The following is a 22267-nucleotide window of genomic DNA, read 5'->3' on the forward strand; positions in this document are numbered from 1 at the left end:
TAAAAACTCAATAACAACGGTTTGCGATGTTCTTATACGTGCAGAAAAGCAATAGAGTCGGACGCATTGCTATCTGATTTGATAACGGTACTGGAAGGACATACATTTCTGAAAGTCGATTTGTTCATTGTAAGAAAAAGCCCAAATATTCTGAAGAAACAGGATGAGAGTACCTTGCACCAGTTCCATTCACCTTATATCGCCAGAGGTAAAATTATAACTACCTTGATGATGTTTTTGTTGTTGCTGTTGTCGTGATCTTCAGTCTGAAGACTGATTTAATCCAGCTCTCCATGCTACTCTATTCTGTGCGTGCCCCTTCATATTCAAGTAAGTACTGCAACATACATTTTTCTGGATCTGCTTACTATATTCATCTCTTGGTCTCCCTCTACAATTTTTACCCCCACCCTCCACCCCGCCCCGCCCCGCCCTCCTCATACTTCCCTCCAATAATAAATTGGTGATCTCTCGACGTCTCAGAACGTGTCAACTGATCCCTTCTTTTGGTCAAGCTGTGCCACAAATTTCTTTTCTCCCAAATTCTATTAAGTACCCCTCATTCGTTACGTGATACAAGCACCTAATCTTCAGAATTCTTCTGTAACATGACATTTCAAAAGCTTCGGTTCTCTTATTGTCTAAACTGTTTATCATCTATGGTTGATTTCCGTACGTGGCTACACTCCATAAAATTACTTTCAGGAAAGACTTCCTGACACTTAAATCTGCACTCGATGTTAACAAATTTCTATTGTTTGGACATGCTTTTCTTGCCTGCCAGTCTATAGTACATCCTGTCCACTTCGACCATCATCAGTTATTTTGCTGGCCAAATAGCGAAGCTCATTTACTACTTTAAATGTCTCATTTCCTAATCCAGTTCCCTCAGCATCATCTGATTTAATTGGACTGCATTCTATTATCCTCGTTTTGCTTTTGTTGATTTTCATTCTTATATCCTCAATTCGAAAGACTGTCCATTCCGTTCCTCAAGTTCTTTGCTGTCTGACAGAATTACAGTGTCATCGGCAAACAAAGTTTTTATTTCTTCTTCCAGTAGTTTAACGCATACTCCAAATTTTTCTTTAGCTTTCCTTTACTGCTTGATCAAGGAACAGTTTGAATATAATCGGGGATAAGCTACAAGCCAGTCTCACTTTCCTCTCAACCAGTGCTTCCCTTTCCTGCCCCTTGACCCTTATAACTGTCAACTTGTTTCTGTAAAAGATGTAAATAGCCTTTCGCTCTCTGTATTTTACCCCTGTCTCTCTCAGATTTTCAAAGAGAGTGTTCCACTCAGCATTGTCAAATGCTTTCTCTATGTCTGCAAATGCTATAAACGTCGGTTTGCCTACCCTCAACCTATCTTCTAAGAGAAGTCCTACCGTTAGTATTGCCTAGCGTGTTCCTAAGTTTCTCCTGAATCCAAACTGATTTTCCCAGCGGTCGGGTTTACCAATTTTTCCATTTTTATGTAAAGAATTTGTGTTAGTATTTTGCAGTCATCGCTTATTTAACTGATAGTTCAATAATATTCACACCTGTCAGCACTTGCTTTCTTTGGAAGTGAAATTATTACACTATTCATGAAGTCTGAGGGTATTTCGCCTGTCTCATGCATCTTGCTCACCAGATGGAAGAGTTTGCTCATGGCTGGCTCTCCCAACGCTATCAGTAGGTCTAACGAACTGTCATCTCCTGCCGGGGTCTTGTTTCGACTTACGTCTCTCAGCGCTCTGTCAATATTCCCGCGCTGTATCATATCTCCCATTTCCATAATATTGCCCACAAGTACATATCCCCTGTATAGATCTCCTCCATATACTGCTTCCACCTTTCACCTTTCCCTTCTTTGCTTAGGACTGGTTTTCCATCTGAGCTCTTGATATTCATACTGCTGGTTCTTTTTTGTCCAAAGGTCTCCTAATTTTCTGCAGGCGATATCTGTCTTTCCCCTAGTGACATATGCTTCTATTTCCTTACATTTGTCCCCTAGCCACCCCTGCTTAGCACCAATTTTGCATTTTGTTAATCTCATTTTTATAGGTTGGTAATCGCTTTCACCTGATTCATTTACCATATTTTTATATTTTCTCGTTTCATCAATTAAATTCAATAGCTCTTGTGTTACCCAAGGATTTTTACTAGCCCTCTTTTTACCTATATGATCCTCTGCTTCCTTCACTATTTACTCACACAAAGGTACCCACTCTACTTGTACGGTATTCCTTTCTCCTGTCCTTGTCAATCGTTCCCTAATACTCCCTCTGAAACTCTCAACAGTTTCTGGTTCTTTCAGTTTATCCAGACCGCGGCAACTGCAAAAGTACTTCAGAGTTGAAGTACACGGGACAATACGTTTTTGAGGCCAAAACGTCTACATTGCACTCATATTCAGCGTGAAATTCTAGCGGTATATGGACCAAATTCAATGTCACTTCCAGCTGTCGCGAAATGGCGAATACAGTTTGAGCAATACGCGGGTGATGGTGTCCAAGAAGTCCAAATCTCGCACCACACGATTTCCATCGTTCCACCAAGCTGAAAGAACATCTGAGCGAAAGAATTTTACACAGATGATGACATTAGTTCTCAAATTGCTCCGTGACCAAGGTGTGGATTTCTATCGTCCAGGAACTGAACGAGTGGCAGGACGTTCCGACCATTATTTACAGGAACTTGGTAACTCCGCTGAAAAATAGTACAATGTATCTCTGTCACTTTGAAGTGTAATACAGTACAATACAGCATTCAATAGAAGTTATTTGGCCTGCAATAATAATGTATAACTTTCTTCTTGAAGTCTCCTCGTAAATATGCGGAAAGGCCTGCTATCTCATGATGTGTAAGCAGTCAAATCGATAATTATTAAGGGATAGCTTCAAAACTCCATGAACTGTGCTTGCAATGTTTACTTTTCAAACCGGTATTTGGGTGTACAACCCGTCGTCTGTGGCATGTGATACAGAGAAGCAAGAAAGTGTATGAGATTGATATCTACATCTTGAAACTGTATATATGAGAAATATGTCGACTTATATTATGTATCTCTATAGCAATGACATGCGTGTCAGTTAATACGATAGTATAAGAAATCCGTCCTAACCCGCATATCACTGCTATAGACATACACAATGTAAGTAGACTTACACATCTGATATTATATGTACAGTTATGTTGTACAATTGATGAACGTACAGTAGTTTGTTCCTCTAAATCAGATGCCACCGACGATGGTTATACACCCGAATACCGGTTTGGCAAATAAGCATTTGAAGTGCAGCACATGAAGTTTTGAAGATGTCCCTTAATAAATATCTTCAAGCTGCGAAGCACCAAGCATTAAAGATTTTTCACAACGATAAAATACCTACGAGTAGGTGTACAGAGCGACTTAAACTGGAGCGACCTCACAAAACTAGTCATAGGAAAGACAGATGCGAGTCAAAGTCACTGGAAGAATACTCCGTAAGTGTAGCCAAAAATATTCAAATGTGTTAATTCCTAAGGGACCTAACTGCTGAGGTCAGCGGTCCCTAGACTTACATACTACTTAAACTAACTTAGTGTAATTTATGTTAAGAACAACACACACACACCTGTCTGAGGGAGGACTCGAAACTCCGGCGGGAGGGGCCACGCAATCCGTGACAGGGCGCCTCAAACCGCGCGGCCACTCCGCGCGGCAAGTGTAGCCCGTTGTAGCTTACAACATCCTCATTCGACCGATAGATTAATACAGCTAGTCAGTCTGTGATCGGTGTCAGCTAGGATTGATAGAGAAAAGAGAGAAAATCGAAAGAAGAACAGCGCATTTCGTCACAGACTCTTTTACCAAGCCCGAAAGAGCTACTGGCATGATCACCAAAGTCCAATAGTAGACGCTACAAGAAAGACTTGCGAATCACGATGTGGTTTTGTGTTAAAATTACGAGAGCGCTCGTCTCTAGAAGACTGAACCAGTACATTGCTCACTCATACGTATATTTCGCGAGAAGACCATGACAGCAAGATTAGAGAGAAACAAGCTAGGCAACAGTCGTTCTTCCGCTATTCGCGAGTGGAACAGGAAAGACAGAATCCCCCACAACACTGTGTAACGTGGCTTGCGGTGCGTAAACGTAGATGCAAGTGGCAAAGGCAACGATTCGTAATCTGCGTCCTGCAGAATCGAGGGTATCTGTGGAGATCACTCAACGACAGTGCGAAACTTAAGTGCCATTTTTCCACCTCATTAAAGAAAATATCGTAGAAACAATGAAAATTAACGCCTCTACGAAGCTGAAAAAAATAGACTAACAACAAACCCTCCTTCCAATTCTTAATTTGATAGTTGGTAGAAAAATGCAACGCAGACATGGAATAAAACTTCTGCCGGTTGCCCGCACATCTGAATTTGCCGCTCGGCTGATCGACGAAATGAAGCCCGCACGACGTCACTGACTGGGAATGGTCAGTAACCTGAGCCCCTATACTGATGCGACGAGCGAAGGCTACGAATGAGCTCAGCAGGTCTCGGCAGTGACGCTTACGGAGAGGAGAGTTGTGACTCATCAACGAGAGAAAGCTGTTTTCGAAGCCGCCAGCCGATGCCGTTGGACAGTGGGGCTTTTAGATCTCTATCACAGAGACGAATTTTGTGTGAATAGTGCGGACTATAGTGGTTGTTTAAGAAATGTGGGAAACTTTGTGTATTGAACAGCAGTGAAGTGTAAGGCACTGTGATGTGACGGCACACTGGTTTCTTTTAGTGCTTACAGTGATGGAACTGCACTTCGAATGACGCATGTCGGCCAAAGTTATATTTGTGCTATGGGTCGTAATATACCTTATGGCAGTGCTTTTTCTTGCAACCTATGATTTGGAGTTTACTTAATCGCCCTCTTTGAAATGTATAGTGGGCTCCAAGAGTGATTTAGGCGTTGTGGCTGTACTGTGTTGTATCGTTGAAGAGAACTGCTAGTACATCATTTTAAGTTTACCTCATGCCTGCCACCCTTGAACCAACTGTAACAAGAACATCCCGGTTATTATAATGAATTGACGGACGTTCCTAGTGTTGCAGTCAGGGCTGTATACATAGCACCAGGACGACGATGAAACATGGTATGTTTGTTCAATAATCGGTGCGCTCGCGAAGTAGACTGAAAAAATAGTTCATCTTTCTGCCACCAGGTGAAAATATGGCACTGTAAGCAGTCAGAAGTGAAAAGTTTCCAGTTTTGGTGCCAGTAACGGTTTGTGCCTCACCGACGCTTGTTGATTTCTTTTTGTGAAGTGACTTTTAGTGTAAAGGGTTTACAAAGTTGAAATTTTCCTAGCGATATACAATGGCTATTGAGAAGAAAAACCGTGCAGTGCCTGTAAAGTTGTTTTATTAGAGTCGCAGGAATATCGTCGACAGAAACAGCAGCGAAGAGGTCTCATATCAATAAATGGGCTGAAGAATACGATCACTAAATTAGAAGAAATGGGTGAATTAGGTGGTGTAGCAGGGAGAGGGAGGCGCCACTTTCCCACGGCAGTTGATGAAGCTGCTGTGCCTACAGCCGATAGTGCAACACACGCCACAAGTTCTACAGCCAGTGCTCGTTCTGTGCCACGGGAACTCTCTCTCTCTCTCCTGGTCAAGATTTCAAAAGATCTCGCGACGCATTTCGCACTGGTACACCGACAAGAATGTGCACCAAATGAGACCCCAAGACAGACTTCAATGTCGTGACATTGCCCTTCGTTTTTTGGCACGCACTGAAACGCGTAACATGTGGCCGGCAAGTATTCTTTGGAAGGACGAGGCACAGTTTACTCTGCATGGTGCCGTAAATTCACAAAACCGTCGTACATGGCGTTCTTCTCTACCACATGCTGCACGCAAACATACACTGCACTATGCTCATGTGACTGTGTGGTGTGCTTTCACAAACTCGTTCATTCTCTGTCCATTTTTCTTCGAGGAGATGACACGTCGTGGCCTCTTAGATGTACACTGAGATCTGCACGTTGTAATGTCCTTCTTGTGCAGTACGCGATTCCAGCTTTGAAAGAACGTTACTATGTCCACACAATTATTTTCATGCGACATGGGGGGGACGCCACATGTCGCTTGCCTCATGAAATATTTGCTTCGAGAAACGTAACGACCACATCATCTCTAGGCAATTTGAAGATGTGTTGCCTTCTAGACCCCTGACATAAATCAATATGACTTCTGGTTGTGGGAGCATCTGAAAGATCGTGTCTTTCAGGGACGTATCTGCTGGACTCTTCTTGATCTGAAGGATAGCGTAAGACGACATATCGCTCTGATTACACCGAACGTGTCTTATTACTGATGCAGCATGTTGCTGAGTCGGGAGACCGAATGGAACCCATGTTGTAACTTGTGACCATATCCCAATAAATGAGCCGAAATCACCGTTGCCCGTGCTTGATCGCTCCTCCCCTTTTTCTGCACCCGCACTTCCTTCTGATTTCTTGCAACACCATATTTTTACCTGCTGGCAGAAGGTTGAACTACTTTTTCCTGCAGCGTACTCCACGAACGCACCGATTAATTAACATACCTATAATGTTCCAGCATCCTGAGATATATACAGCTCACACTGCAGCACTCGGGACATCGACAGTTTAATTATAGCCGGTTTTACTGGGTGGCTGCGAGCGATTGGGTTATTTGGCAAACGAAGGAAAGCTCATAGGGCAGTTTTAGCAGAGCTACTGCATATTTAATTTAGTACGTTATCAGCTTAAGTGTGTTTACTTGATAAGTTATTAGTGTGTAAGTTGTATCAGCTGCGTGAATTACAAGTCGCTTCCTGTGAGGGTTAGTATGATTACTGAGTGATTTTTACATGCATTATTTTCCAGATTCCGTCTAATGTTAATCTTCTTTGTCTTGCTAAGACGTGGACTAAGTTCAGCCAGGCAATCTGTTCATACTGGTTAATGTCAAGCCCAGGTTTGAGATTAAAGTCATGTTGAAATCCATCCTCGTTCTAAAAGTTTTTGGAACCTTTTCAATTTAGTGAATTTACCTTTTAATATTTTTTTTTTCAAGAAGACAAAGTAATGTTCAATAAAATTATTTTTTTGTCATATAGTCAAACTACTACGTTTTTATGGTATTAAATAAGTCTTGGTTTCAGCAAAGAATTCGTAATGCATTACGACTGTGAAAAATACAAATTAAGATACTTTGTTGGTTTCAGCAAAATAAATGTGTAATATTAGTGCAACGTATTTGTGTATTGGCCCAATCCAACAAGCATTTCCTACTAGTTGTGGTGGTATATTGATTTGTCAGTGGGTTAGTTTTTTTCTGTGGTATTAAGCTGTATTCATCCCAGATGAGGCGGTCACCTCTGTGATGGGAAACTCATTAATGAGGATAAATTTGCAGAAGGCGTGATATTAGCAGGCCTTCAAACAGCCACAATTATGTGGCCGCGTGGTTTAAGGTGCCACGTCATGGATTGCGCGGCCCCTCCTGCCAGACGTCCAAGCCCTCCCTCGGGCATGGGTGTGTGTGTTATTCTTAGCATATGTTAGTTTAAGTAGTGTGTAACTCTAGGGACGGATGACCTCAGCAGTTTCCTCCCTTAGGAATTAATTTCAACATTTTATCATCCGTCTCACATTGCACCCACATCCACAACAATCCCCATGACTTTGTTGCGTATCATCATAAGGATGAGCCACATTATGATTTGAAACAGTCTATACACATACAGGGTGTCTAGTGAATGAGTCCCTGATTTCAAAATTAAATATCTCTAATACTATGATAGAAAAACAAGTGTAACAAACGGTATGTTTACTGTCAATACTGTAAGAAATTTATACAGAAGTTTCTAAGTAATTCGAAAAGCTGCTAACAGATGGCGCAGTAAGCGCAATACGTTGTCCCTATAAACAGAACAGCGCGCCGCAGCTCAAAGCAATCAGTCCCAACGTTGAAACATGGAAGGAAGTCAGCATATCGAAGGAAAATGACTGCTCAAGCTGATGAAGGCTCTGTAATGGAGTGGGCCGTGTGCAGTTGGAGTGATATTGGACCCCTAACGCGTCTAGATACGACTCTGGCAGGTGACACGTCCGTCAGCATCCTGTCTGATCACCTGCGTCGATTCATGTCCATTGAGCATTCCGACGGATTTGGGAAATTCCAGCAGGACAACGTGACACCCCACACGTCCAGAATTGCCACGGACTGGCTCCAGGAACACACTTCCGATGGCCACCAAAGTCCCCAGACATGAGTATCACTGAGCATATCTGGGACGCCTTGCAACGTGCTTTTCAGAAGAGATCTCCACCCCTTCGCGTACTCTTACGGATTTATGGTCCGCCCTGTATTATTCATGGTGTCAGTTCCCTCCAACACTACTTCAGACATGAGTCGAGTCCATGCAACGTCGTATTGCGGCACTTCCGCGTGCTCGCCGGGTCCCTAAACGATATTAGGCAGGTGTACCAGTTTCTGTGGCTCTTCAGTGTAGAGTGCATGGTACGTGCTGGCACGAAGTAAACCCTCTCGGCTGTAATCAAGGAAAGGATACCAAGTAGTCGCAAAAAAAAAAAAAGGCAGATACTGTGGTGTCACCGCCAGACACCACACTTGCTAGGTGGTAGCCTTTAAATCGGCCGCGGTCCGTTAGTATACGTCGGACCCGCGTGTCGCCACTATCAGTGATTGCAGGCCGAGCGCCGCCACACGGCAGGTCTAGAGAGACTTCCTAGCACCCGCCCCAGTTGTACAGCCGACTTTGCTAGCGATGGGTCACTGTCTACATACGATCTCATTTGTACAGACGACAGTTTAGCATAGTCTTCAGCTACGTCATTTGCTACGACCTAGCAAGGCGCCATATTCAGTTACTATAATTACTATGTATTCTGAACAGATAATATTGTGAATCATGTACCGTCAAGAGCTACCCATTAAAGTTAAGTATCAAACTAATTACGTCCGCTTTCTGAATTCTCATTCCTTGTCATGTTCCAGACCTCACGCTAGCCTGCTTGAGCTAAAACGCGTGCATTTCGGCCTCCACTCGTAAAACGGTGTTGGCTCTTCTGACAACACAACAGGTACGTAATTTATGGAATTCCCTGATATTTGCATGATACCCGTAGCATGATAGTCCCTGACAGTTTCCGATAGGTTCATGGCCACCCTGTCGAAGCCGAGTGTAAGCTAGGAAATTTTCTTGAGCGTATGCAAGAACTAAATGTGTGCTCCATAGCCGGCCGTTGTGGTCAAGCGGTTCTAGGCGCTTCAGTCTGGAACCGCGCGACCGCTACGGTCGCAGGTTCGAATCCTGCCTCGGCCATGGATGTGTGTGATGTCCTTAGGTTAGTTAGGTTTAAATAGTTCTAAGTTCTAGGGGACTGATTACCTCAGATGTTAAGTCCCATAGTGCTCAGAGCCATTTGAACCATTTTGTGCGCCATAATAGGTGGTAGTTAGTAAGTGAAATTCGGAACAGTTACCATCTTAGCAGCACTCACAGTAACGGTTTCCGACAGTACCGAATGTTGGAGCACTGTTCTCAGCAGCGGAAGGGCGTCCAACAAGGTAATTCCACACAGGGAGAGGAACTAGCAGGAAGCAAATTCTTTTCAACGTTCCGTGCGGGTCGGACGGGATTACTTTCGCCTCAAGTCGGACGGTAAGGGCCGCCTACGAGATTGGACTAATAAGAGCGCGAGAGAGGTTTGGAGGGGTGAGGGGGGGGGGGGGGGGCGGGCAGCGGTAGGCAGCTTTTCGGCTTTCGCCGCTAACTGGCGCCATTACGTAATCCGGCCTCCACACTGGGGGCATTAGCGCACACAACAACGCCCCGCGCTGCGCACATTAGCCGGCCTTCTTGTAGCAATTACAGCCAGACCCCGGGGCCGAGAGTCGCGTCGCGCATTCAGGGTAATTTGCCAAGGGCCGCCGCACAGTGAATTAGCAGGGCATTAGTGCAATTTTAATCCTCTTGGGCGCGCTCGGCCAACTGCAAACAAGGCAGCTACAGCTCGGGAGCGGGTGGCCTTCCAGGTCGGTAAGGGTCCGCCTGGGGAGACGGGGCGAAGCCGGACAATGGAGCCGGCGGCCAGCAGTTGGCGGTCACTGGCGCCAGCGCGGAGGCGGCGCTGCTGGTCGCTGTTGTCGAATTATCGCAAGCGTTCCGTGCTTGCGAAACCTGAGGCCTGAGGCAGAAAGCCTTACACCCTAGACGCGTGTGGTGCTACTGTAATCAAACGCTTATATACGAGCCCCGAAACTAACTTTTTTTGTACACTTATTCGGCTTTCGGAACGTGCCTACACAGCCGTCTCAACAGTTACGACGATACGAACATGAGGACAACAGCCAGTCCTCCAGCAGAGAAAATCTCCGACCCGTCCGAGCCTCAATTCCTGGCCGCTTCGGTGACGTCACTTTCGGTACGCCATACGTCGGGAATGCCCGGCTCCGTGCAAGGCCCGCGGGAAATCTGTATGCCAATGAACAGCTACCCACTAAAGGTCTTAATTTTGTCTTTTGCTATAGAGACCTTGCGTGCATTTAAACGTACAGTAAAGACTTATGATAAACTCGTATGAGATAGTTACTCGCTCCCTTCCGGAGACGGCTGCCGGCACCCTTAAGATCTACAGTATCACGTGCTGTGACCTACGTGGCGCGGCCTGGCTTTCTTATGGGCCTCGATCGGCTGATTAATCGCGGAGTACGTTTCCAAACGACTTCTGGAGTGCTGATCAAGAGCAAGAACATGTGCAGTACGCTGCAGTGCAATGTATGCCCAAACTGAAGTTTAACTGTGACTTATCAATTGGAAACCTGTTCTACGTGCGTCTGTCCGTCTCCATAGCTGAGTGGCCAGCTCGCCAGAATGGCAGGCGAGGGGCCCGGGTTCGATTCCCGGCAGGATCGGAGATTTTATCTGCTCGAGGAGTGGGCGTTGTGTTGTCTTCATAATTATTTCTTCCTTATCGAGACGCAAGACTCAACTAAAAAGACTTGCACCAGGCGACCAGTCTACCCAACAGCATTCTTAACTGAAACGGAATCTCGTATTTGAGACAGCATAATTCAATAGAATTTATTAAAACTAAACTCTGCCCGAACAGACCATGAAGGCCGAACGGTACCGACGGCCGCCGTGTCTTCCTTAGCCCACAGGCGTCAATGGATGCGGCTATGGAGGCCATGTGGTCGGCACACCGCTCTCCCGGCCGTACGTCAGTTTACGAGACTGCAGCCGGTACTTATCGATCAAATAGCTCCCCAGTTTGCCAAACACGGGCTGAGTGCACCCCGCTTGCCAATAGCGCTCGGCAGACCGTTTGGTCACCCACCCAAGTGCTAGTCCAGCCCGACAGCGCTTAACGTCGGTGATCTGTCGGGAACAGATGTTACCACTGCGGTAAGGCCGTTGGCCAATAGAACTTATTGCTGTATATAAAAAGTATAACTAAAACAAATATCTCTCCTCTATACAATTGATCAGGAATATAAATCCTTACGAAAATCGAGCAAACGACAACATCTAACTGTAATTTTAACTATTGAAACTTATAAAAGAGAGACTGCTGGAAGATTTTGTTCACTCTGCGGGAGGTCATGAAACGAGTAAGATCTGCCTATAGAAATATACCGCAGACGAGTTAGCAGACATTACAGGCCGTACATTTTGTTGAGTTTTATCTAAATTTCGCTTCCGGGAGATCATTATGTAATTTAGTGACTTTTAAACGATTTATTGGACAGTTAGTATGTAATCAGTGTCACGAACTGTGCTAAACTTGAATAACGCTCACTATGATAACTACGAACTGTATGACCTCCAATAGTTAATGTGGACATCATTTTTCGTGTGGATATGACTGCTACACTTCAAGGACAGCGATTCAAGAACTGTGTCCCTCCTCCTCGGTAGCTGCACGAACAGCGCGTCGGATTGCTAAACGAAGGCGCGAAGAGGATCGAGTACGATTATCAAATGGCTCTGAGCTCTATAGGACTTAACATCTATGGTCATCAGTCCCCTAGAACTTAGAACTACTTAAACCTAACTAACCTAAGGACACCACACAACATCCAGTCATCACGAGACAGAAAAAATCCATGACCCCGCCGGGAATCGAACCCGCGAACCCGGGCGCGGGAAGCGAGAACGCTACCGCACGACCACGAGCTGCGGACCGTACGATTACCGGTCGGGTTGGAGAGTGTGTCCGCTTCAGGACTGGGTGTTGTGTTGTTGTCCTTACCTTCGTACCGACATTTATATTGAGATGGCTTAAGTGGCACGACTCGCAAACCAATAAATTAGAAGAAAAGAACGGCGTTAATCCTTCGTTTGTCACACGTGACCTTTTGTGTCACTCCAGTGTTAGGTTACTGTACTCTAACAGTCATCATCAAAGTATAGAGCACCAAGCGAGTGTAGTATGCGGCTAACGGCTTATCTGTGCGTAAATAATAAACGAGTCTCGAGCTGGCCATAAACGGTAGTTCAATCAACATCTAAGGCCAATTAAGTTATGTAACTTTAAATCCAGTGTGGGCCACACAGGTAAACAGGGCTACGCTACAAACTGCCAGGAGAGATTTGCTGTCCCCCACACCCCTCCATACCGCATACTATGACGCCATAAACACAGGATCGCACAGCAGTCGGTCGGTGCCGACTGAGCACCTAGCACACACGGAAAAATGCGTGGATACATGAGATAATGCTTCGCATGAATAAGCGAAACAGATATGGTAGGCACTTATAAAACATTCAGTTGTAAAAAACCGATTTTTCCTATTTACGTTATGAGGCATAATTGAAGTACCAACTGAGGAAAAATGCTGCAAGTATCTAACCTAATACATAAGAATGAGTTGTTCTTTGTGCTTCTTCTACGCGTTCCTATGCCATTTATCCTATTACAATGGAACTTTGGCACACGCCCAGGAAAGTTTATGTTGGGATACGAATCCCGCCAGCTCATAGGTATGGGAGTGAAAGGGGTACCACAGAGGAACTTAACTAAGGAATGTCTGAAGGAATGTCAATAAAATTTTGCATGTACTGACTCTTATTTGCATCAAATTATTGTGGAATAATATAGCCTAACAACTCGTGGGCATGGGGATGAGAAGACGTGACTTGCAAAAATATTCGATAATGACCAACATTATGATCAGATCCATAGTTTCATGGCCCGCCAGACTTCTCGGAGACAGTCACGATCACGTTTCAGCTCTACAGCATGAGGACGGAGGGGAGGGGGGGGGGGAGGGGTGCGTGGGAGGGGGTCTGCAAGCAAGTAACATGTCAAAATCTCTCCTGAAGGAATTTCTTCCAAAACTGACGCACCTATCACTTGTAATCTGTAAAAAAATTGCTGTGACAGTAAGACACCCCTAGAATCATTATGGCAGAGGCATCGAAGTGAGAAGGGGTAATATAGCAGCATAAATTAGAAACGCCAGGGGCAATTTCAATCAAATTTGGTATATACATGACACTCTTTGCGTAAAAGTAGTGTGGGAGTATGACGCCTCCATTAGCGAGGGATGGAGGGGACGTTGTGAACGGGTAACATGTTTAAACTTCCGAAAACGTTCAGTCGGTATTATATTTCTTTGCTGTAAGTGATTTGGAGTACTTTATAAGTATGAAGCGCAATCTGTCTCATTTAAGCTGTTCAATGCATCAATCAAATTGTGGAAATGGGGACTGCAGCGAGACAATTATTTTGCCGACGTATTTCGGGCCAAAGATTATGGCACACGGCCCAATACCGCTACCGCACCGAAAGTCTTCTCTGAAAACGCATGGTGTAAAATAGCGGAGAATCAGACAGTTTCCAACGTCGGTCCTGTTTCTCCAGCAGACAGTCAAATGGTTCAAATGGCTCTAAGCACTATGTGACTTAACATCTGAGGTCATCAGTCCCCTAGACTTAGAACTACTTAACGTAACTAACCTAAGGACACCACACACATCCATGCCAGAGGCAGGATTCGAACCTGCGACCGTAGCGGTCGCGCGGTTCCAGACTGTAGCGCCTAGAACCGCTCGGCTACTCCGGCCGGCCCAAAAGAACAGACACCATTGATGGCCTGCAGCTGTCTATAACGAAATTAGAATTATAATAATACCTTCAGCTGCTAACGGGTGGTGATATATATCAACGGGGACAGATGAAACTGTGTGCCCCGACCGGGACACGAACCCGGGATCTCCTACTTCCATGGCAGACGCTCTATCCAGCTGAGCCACCAAGGGCACAGATGACAGCGAGACTGCAGGGACTATCTCGCGCACGCCTCCCGCGAGACCCACATTCTCACCTTGTATGTCCACACACTACATTCGTAGTGTCCCACCGCAACACACTCATTACTCGTGGAAGACATTGTTTCCAAGTCCCGTAAGAGTTCGGGGAATATGTGTGCATCCGCACAAAAGGAGGAGGCCATGGCTGGTGTTGCCAGAACTGTACATTTATATGGATATGGTGTCCCGGTCTGGGCACACATTTTCACCTGTCCCCGTTAGTATATATCAACGCCAGTTAGCAGCTGAAGGTATTAATATAATTCTAATTTCGGAAATCTATAGAGCTGATGTACATGTACAATTGATTATAATATCTGAAAAACTGCATGGTTTATTCAAGAGAAGGAACTTCAGAAACTAAACATGTCAATAATACGTTGTTCCACCTCTGGTCCTTATGCAAGCAGTTATTCAGCTTGCCATGGATTGTTCGACTTGGAGGGCCCCGCCCATAATGCTCGAAACTTTCTTAATTAGGGAGAGATCTAGAGACTCTACTTGCTAAGCTAGGTGCTTGGTAAACACGAAGACAAGCAGTAGAAACTCTTGCCATGTGTGGGCGGACATTATCATGCGGGAATGTAAGCCCAGCATTGCAAAACAAGGCGTAGAATATCGTCGACGTACCACTGTACTGTAAGGGTGCCGCGCTGACAACCGAAGGGGTCCTGCCATGAAAAGAAACGGCACGCCAGACCATCGGTCCACTGAGAGAGGTGGCGCAGTGGTTAGCACACCGGACTCGCATTCGGGAGGACAACGGTTCAATCCCGCGTCCAGCCATCCTGATTTAGGTTTTCCGTGATTTCCCTAAATCGCTCCAGAACAAATGCCGGGATGGTTCCTTTGAAAGGGCACGGCCGACTTCCTTCCCCACCCTTTCCTAATCCTATGAGACCGATGACCTCGCTGTCTGGTCTCCTCCCTCAAAAACGAGCCAACCAAGACCAGCAGTCCCAGTTTTCTTGCCATAATTTGGGCGACAGTCAGGTTGTTTGGAGTTGAATTGTCTTCAGTGATGAGTGCCGCTTCGAATTGAGCCCCGATGACCAATGAAGATGTGTCTGGAGACGCTTGGACTCCCACAGGACACCAACCTGACTATCGCCCGGCCTGCTGCCCGACGACGTGAACTGATGGTCTTCGGTGGCATTTATTTCCACAGCATGACCCCTTTGGTTGTCATCCGCGGCATCCTTACAGCACAGCGGTAGGTCGACGATATTCTACTCCCCATTTTGTTGAAATGCATGGCAAGTCATCTTGGGCTTACATTTCAGTAATATAATGCCCGCCCGCTTACCCAAGAGTTTCTATTGCTTGTCTTATTGCTTGCCAAACCTTATCTTGGCCGTCAAGGTCTCCGGGTCTTTCCCCAGTTGAGACCGTTTGAGGTATTATGGGTAGAGCCCCTTAACCAGCTCGGGATTTTGAAGATCTAACGGGAGCTGGATAGAATTTGAGACGATATCCCTCAGGAAGACATCCAACAACACTACCAATGCCAAGCCAAATACCTGCTTGCGGAAGGGCCAGAAGTGGGCCAACGCGTTATTTACGTGTCCAGTTTGTGAAACTCTTTCTCTTGATTATGTTCAAATGTGTGTGAATTTCTAAGGGACCAAACTGCTGAGGTCATCGGTCCCTAGTCTTACACACTGCTTAAACTAACTTATGCTAAGAACAACACACACACCCATGCCAGAGGGAGGACTAACATCCGGCGGGAGGGGCCGTGCAGTCCGTGACATGGCGTCCTAGACCGCTCGGCCACTCCGCGCGGCTCTCTTGAGTAAATCATCCTGATTTTATGAAATTATATTTGTTTTTTTATGTACATCTGTCTGTCTCTCTCTCTCTCTCTCTCTCTCTCCCTCCTATCTCTCTCTCTCTCCCTCCTATCTCTCTCTCTCTCTCCCCTATCTCTCTCTCTCTCTCTCTCTCCCCTATCTCTCTCTCTCTCTCTCTCTCTCTCTCTCCCCTATCTCTCTCTCTCTCTCTCTCTCTCCCCTATCTCTCTCTCTCTCTCTCTCTCCCCTATCTCTCTCTCTCTATCTCTCCCCTATCTCTCTCTCTCTCTCTCTCCCCTATCTCTCTCTCTCTCCCCTATCTCTCTCTCTCTCCCCTATCTCTCTCTCTCTCCCCTATCTCTCTATCTCTCTCCTATCTCTCTATCTCTCTCCTATCTCTCTATCTCTCTCCTATCTCTCTCTCTCCTATCTCTCTCTCTCCTATCTCTCTCTCTCTATCTATCTATCTATCTTTCTTTTTCTCTCTCGGTGTGTTATCTGAGTCACAACGGTCTTTCTGTCTGTCGTTTCGTTTGCTTTATTCGGGAACTATTTCCTGATAATTAGAGGACTTTTCCATAGAGCTTCGAAGTTCTATTTCGACTCGTCTTTGTTCCTTGTCTTTCTTTTCTCGGAAGAAATACGTTTAAGTCTTCACATAACATACTTGTAGTTCCCAACAGTAATGATTAGGATTGCGTCTTCACTGACGAGCCCACAATTCGATCTCGAAATACGTGCAACAAAACCGCCGAATTACTGATGCGACGAGTTTCCACAAGCGATGAACATCAGGGTGCACTGATTATTTTGCAAAGCGCAACACCCGGTGGGCGGCGATCTCAATGTGGCAGTAATAAGGACGGCGGCATAGGCCGGATCGCCGGGATTGGATTGTTAAGGGTCGTTACTGATTTCATCTGTGCTAATGATGCAATTGTCATTCGAAAGAGCGCTCGTGAAATCTATTGTACGCAAATCGGTTCGCGTGGCGCAAGTGCCCCTATCACATTTTGCCCGGGGACACCATAACGCTTTATGAATGGAGGCGGGCAATTTTGCGCTAAAATTAACACGCCTCTTCACGCCTGAATGCTGTCCGCTATTATATGCGCCCGTGTGAATATAGATAGTCTCTTTCATTGGTCAATAGTGGCAATAGCATCACAATCGGTCGGCGAAAATTTTTTCCCTACATCTATAGATTCGTGCGATATTTCATTGGTCACTGCCTACATTACTCGTTAATCTATGATTCTGCAACCAAATTAGTGAATGAAATTTACATTCGTGTTTAAATATGCATACATCCCTAGGTAACTGTTCAAACTGTAAATAACAGAGATTGCTAAAAGCACTGATGGCGATGGAAAACAGTGGACAGATTATTCGACAACATTTGCGTATGTGGTTGTTAATCCTCAAGATAAAGTTGCCGCAGTGGAGATGAATATTGTGTCGTTTGAGGTCCCTCACATTTTTACGGCCAGCAGAGCCCTATGTCCTCAGACTAAGGGGAATAGGCAATGGATGGAATAGCTTGCTTGGCCCAATGCAGCGTACTTCAGCGAAACGTCCACTCATTAGGAATCAAATATGGAGGGTAGGACTCACTTTGTGGATGAACATTGTCGTCCTCGGAGGAAACCCAGGTCCACATCCCCGTAGAATTTTATCCTTACAGACTACACACCTATTATAATGCCTTTGATGATTCATACAGTGATGTATATGCGCCTAGGATAATGTTGGCCCCAGACGAGAATAATGGCGCTGATGATGATGATGATTATTGGCTTGTGGGGCGCTCTACTGCGTGGTCATCAGCGCCCGTAAGAAGTCCCAATTTTTATTCAGTAATTTGTTACGCAGTCCAACAACAACAGGCTCGACGGCCTGTCGAGCATTTTTTTTTTTTTTTTTTTTTTTTTTTTTTTTTTTTTTTTTTTTTTTTTTTTTTTTTTTTTGTCATCAGTATACTGACTGATCTGATGTGGCCCGCCACGTATTCCTTTCCTGTGCTAACCTCTTCATCTCAGAGTAGCACTTGCAACCTATGTCCTCAATTATTTGCTTGACGTATTCCAATCTCTGTTTTCCTCTACAGTTTTTGCCCTATACCGCTCCCTCTAGTACCATGGAAGTCATTCCCTCATGTCCTAGCAGATGTCCTATCATCCTGTCCCTTCTCCTTATCAGTGTTTTCCACATATTCCTTTCCTCTCCGATTCTGCGTAGAACCTCCTCATTCCTTACCTTATCAGTCCACCTAATTTTCAACATTCGTCTATAGCACCACATCTCAAATGCTTCGATTCTCTTCTGTTCCGGTTTTCCCACAGTCCATGTTTCACTACCATACAATACTGTACTCCAGACGTACATCCTCAAAAATTTCTTCCTCAAATTAAGTCCGGTATTTGATATTAGTAGACTTCTCTTGGCCAGAAATGCCTTTTTTGCCATAGCGAGTCTGCTTTTGATGTCCTCCTTGCTCCGTCCGTCATTGGTTATTTTACTGCCTAGGTAGCAGAATTCCCTAACTTCATTGACTTCGTGACCATCAATCCTGATACGTTTCTCGCTGTTTTCATTTCTACTACTTCTCATTACCTTCGTCTTTCTCCGATTTACTCTCAAACCGTACTGTGTACTCATTAGACTGTTCATTCCGTTCAGCAGATCATTTAATTCTTCTTCACTTTGACTCAGGATAGCAATGTCATCAGTGAATCGTATCATTGATATTCTTTCACCTTGTATTTTAATTCCACACCTGAACCTTTCTTTTATTTCCATCATTGCTTCCTCGATGTACAGATTGAAGAGTAGGGGCGAAAGGCAACAGCCTTGTCTTACACCCTTCTTAATACGAGCACTCCGTTCTTGATCGTCCACTCTTATTATTCCCTTTTGGTTGTTGTACATATTGTATATGACCCGTCTCTCCCTATGGCTTTCCCCTACTTTTTTCAGAATCTCGAACAGCTTGCACCATTTTATATTGTCGAACGCTTTTCCCAGATCGACAAATCCTATGAAAGTGTCTTGATTTTTCATTAGCCTTGCTTCCATTACTAGCCGTAACGTCAGAATTGCCTCTCTCGTCCCTTTACTTTTCCTAAAGCCAAACTGATCGTCACCTAGCGCATTCTCAATTTTCTTTTCCATTCTTCTGTATATTATTCTTGTAAGCAGCTTCGATGCATGAGCTGTTAAGCTGATTGTGCGATAATTCTCGCACTTGTCAGCTCTTGCCCCGTCTTCGGGATTGTGTGGATGATGCTTTTCCGAAAGTCAGATGGTATATCGCCTGACTCATATATTCTACACACCAACGTGAATAGTCGTTTTGTTGCCACTTCCCCCAATGATTTTAGAAATTCTGATGGAATGTTATCTATCCCTTCTGCCTTATTTGACCGTAAGTCCTCCAAAGCTCTTTTAAATTCCGATTCTAATACTGGATCCCCTATCTCTTCTAAATCGACTCCTGTTTCTTCTTCTATCACATCAGACAAATCTTCACCCTCATAGAGGCTTTCAATGTATTCTTTCCACCTATCTGCTCTCTCCTCTGCATTTAACTGTGGAATTCCCGTTGCACTCTTGATGTTACCACCGTTGCTTTTAATGTCACCAAAGGTTGTTTTGACTTTCCTGTATGCTGAGTCTGTCCTTCCGACAATCATATCTTTTTCGATGTCTTCACATTCGTCCTGCAGCCATTTCGTCTTAGCTTCCCTGCACTTCCTATTTATTTCATTCCTCAGTGATTTGTATTTCTGTATTCCTGATTTTCCCGGAACATGTTTGTACTTCCTCCTTTCATCAATCAACTGAAGTATTTCTTCTGTTACCCATGATTTCTTCGCAGCTATGTTCTTTGTACCTATGTTTTCCTTCCCAACTTCTGTGATGGCCCTTTTTAGAGATGTCCATTACTCTTCAACAGTACTGCCTACTGCGCTATTCCTTATTGCTGAATCTATAGTGTTAGAGAACTTCAAACATATCTCGTCATTCCTTAGTACTTCCGTATCCCACTTCTTTGCGTATTGATTCTTCCTGACTAACGTCTTTAACTTCAGCCTACTCTTCATCACTACTTTATTGTGATCTGAGTCTATATCTGCTCCTGGGTACGCCTTACAATCCAGTATATGATTTCGGAATCTGTCTGACCATGATGTAATCTAATTGAAATCTTCCCGTATCTCCCGGCCTTTTCCAAGTATACCTCCTCCTCTTGTGATTCTTGATCGGGGTATTCGCTATTACTAGCTGAAACGTGTTACAGAACTCAATTAGTCTTTCTCCTCTTTCATTTCTTGTCCGAAGCCCATATTCTCCTGTAACCTTTTCTTCTACTCCTTCGCCTACAACTGCATTCCAGTCGCCCATGAGTATTAGATTTTCGTCGCCCTTTACATACTGCATTACCCTTTCAATATCCTCATACACTTTCTCTATCTGTTCATCTTCAGCTTGCGACGTCGGCATGTATACCTGAACTATCGTTGTCGGTGTTGGTCTGCTGTCGATTCTGATTAGAACAACCTGGTCACTGAACTGTTCACAGTAACACACCCTCTGCCCTACCTTCCTATTTGTAACGAATCCTACAACTGTTATACCATTTTCTGCTGCTGATGATATTACCCGATACTCATCTGACCAGAAATCCTTGTCTTCCTTCCACTTCACTTCACTGACCCCTACTATATCTAGATTGAGCCTTTGCATTTCCCTTTTCAGATTTTCTAGTTTCCCTACCACGTTCAAGCTTCTGACATTCCACGCCCCGACTCGTAGAACGTTATCCTTTCGTTGATTATTCAATCTTTTTCTCATGGTAACCTCCCCCTTGGCAGTCCCCTCCCGGAGGTCCAAATGGGGGACTATTCCGGAATCTTTTGCCAATGGAGAGATCATCATGACACTTCTTCAATTACAGGCCACATGTCCTGTGGATACACGTTACGTGTATTTAATGCAGTGGTTTCCATTGCCTTCTGCATCCTCATGTCGTTTATCATTGCTGATTCTTCCGCCTTTAGGGGCAATTTCCCACCCCTAGGACAAGAGAGTGCCCTGAACCTCTATCCGCTCCTCCGCCCTCTTTGACAAGGCCGTTGGCAGAATGAGGCTGACTTCGTATGCCGGAAGTCTTCGGCCGCCAATGCTGATTATTTATCAAAATTTAAGCAGTGGCGGGGATCGAACCCGGGACCGAAGACGTTTTGATTATATATATATATATATATATATATATATATATATATATCCAGAAGTCGAGGACACTCTCGGAAGGCTATGTATGTAACGTAGAAGTCGCTGCAAGATATGCAACTACGAAATGTTCAACATCTTCCGATACATGAGTAGGGACAAAGATTCCGCCGCTATATTTTAACACGTGGACCCTTTTTCCAGATTTCCGCCGAATGTTTTCTCGTGCCTAAAATACCCTCCACAACCTTAAACGAAACATTGTACCTTCGTATGGGGCAAAATATTAAAAAAAAAATTTTGCTCATAAACATTCCTTGGAGTGTATTTTACTAGAGAAGTATGTTTTCTAAGGGCATTTTACCCATTAAAGGCTTTAAATATTCAATTACTTTAAGGTCAGCACATGTTTCCACGTTCCCCTTTTGCCTTCTGTCAACTTCTGGAACTTCAAAAACCTAATTTGCTGATTTCTGAAAATATTTCGTGCTCACACTTGGCTGCCCTGTTCGCGCGCTACATTCACTTGTTCCTCGTCCTTCCAGAAGCCACATAAATCATTTAACACTGTCTTGTGGTCTGGAATTCCTAAGACAGTATTTGTGGCTAAAGACGCATTGAATTTGGGTGTTTATGATGCAGTTCTTTATGTAATGATGGAAATATGGGGAGAGTAAGGCTGCTTCAAAAGTTAGGCATACAACCTGGGGAAAATATGGTGGTGACATGTTCCGAATTGGGTGCTGTCCTTGTGAAGGAAGCAGATTATGAAGTGACTTTGATAGCTAAGAAAGCAAGAATTCACTCAAGGAATGCTAAGAGAGCCAGAGAGGATGATGAAAATGCAGGTGACCCAGGATATCGTGCAGGGACGTTCTCATGATACTAACAATCTATGTTCATCTTTAAAAC

At 44.6% G+C, this 22267-nt stretch overlaps 1 protein-coding gene across 1 annotated transcript in view; it reads right to left on the minus strand.

The window, feature by feature from the left end:
* LOC124616480 (retinal homeobox protein Rx2-like) overlaps nt 1–22267 on the minus strand; it is a 162569-nt gene that overhangs the window by 39919 nt on the left and 100383 nt on the right. The gene's annotated exons all lie outside the window — the stretch shown is intronic.

Source organism: Schistocerca americana, chromosome 5, assembly GCF_021461395.2.
Source record: "Schistocerca americana isolate TAMUIC-IGC-003095 chromosome 5, iqSchAmer2.1, whole genome shotgun sequence".
Lineage (NCBI taxonomy): Eukaryota > Metazoa > Arthropoda > Insecta > Orthoptera > Acrididae > Schistocerca > Schistocerca americana.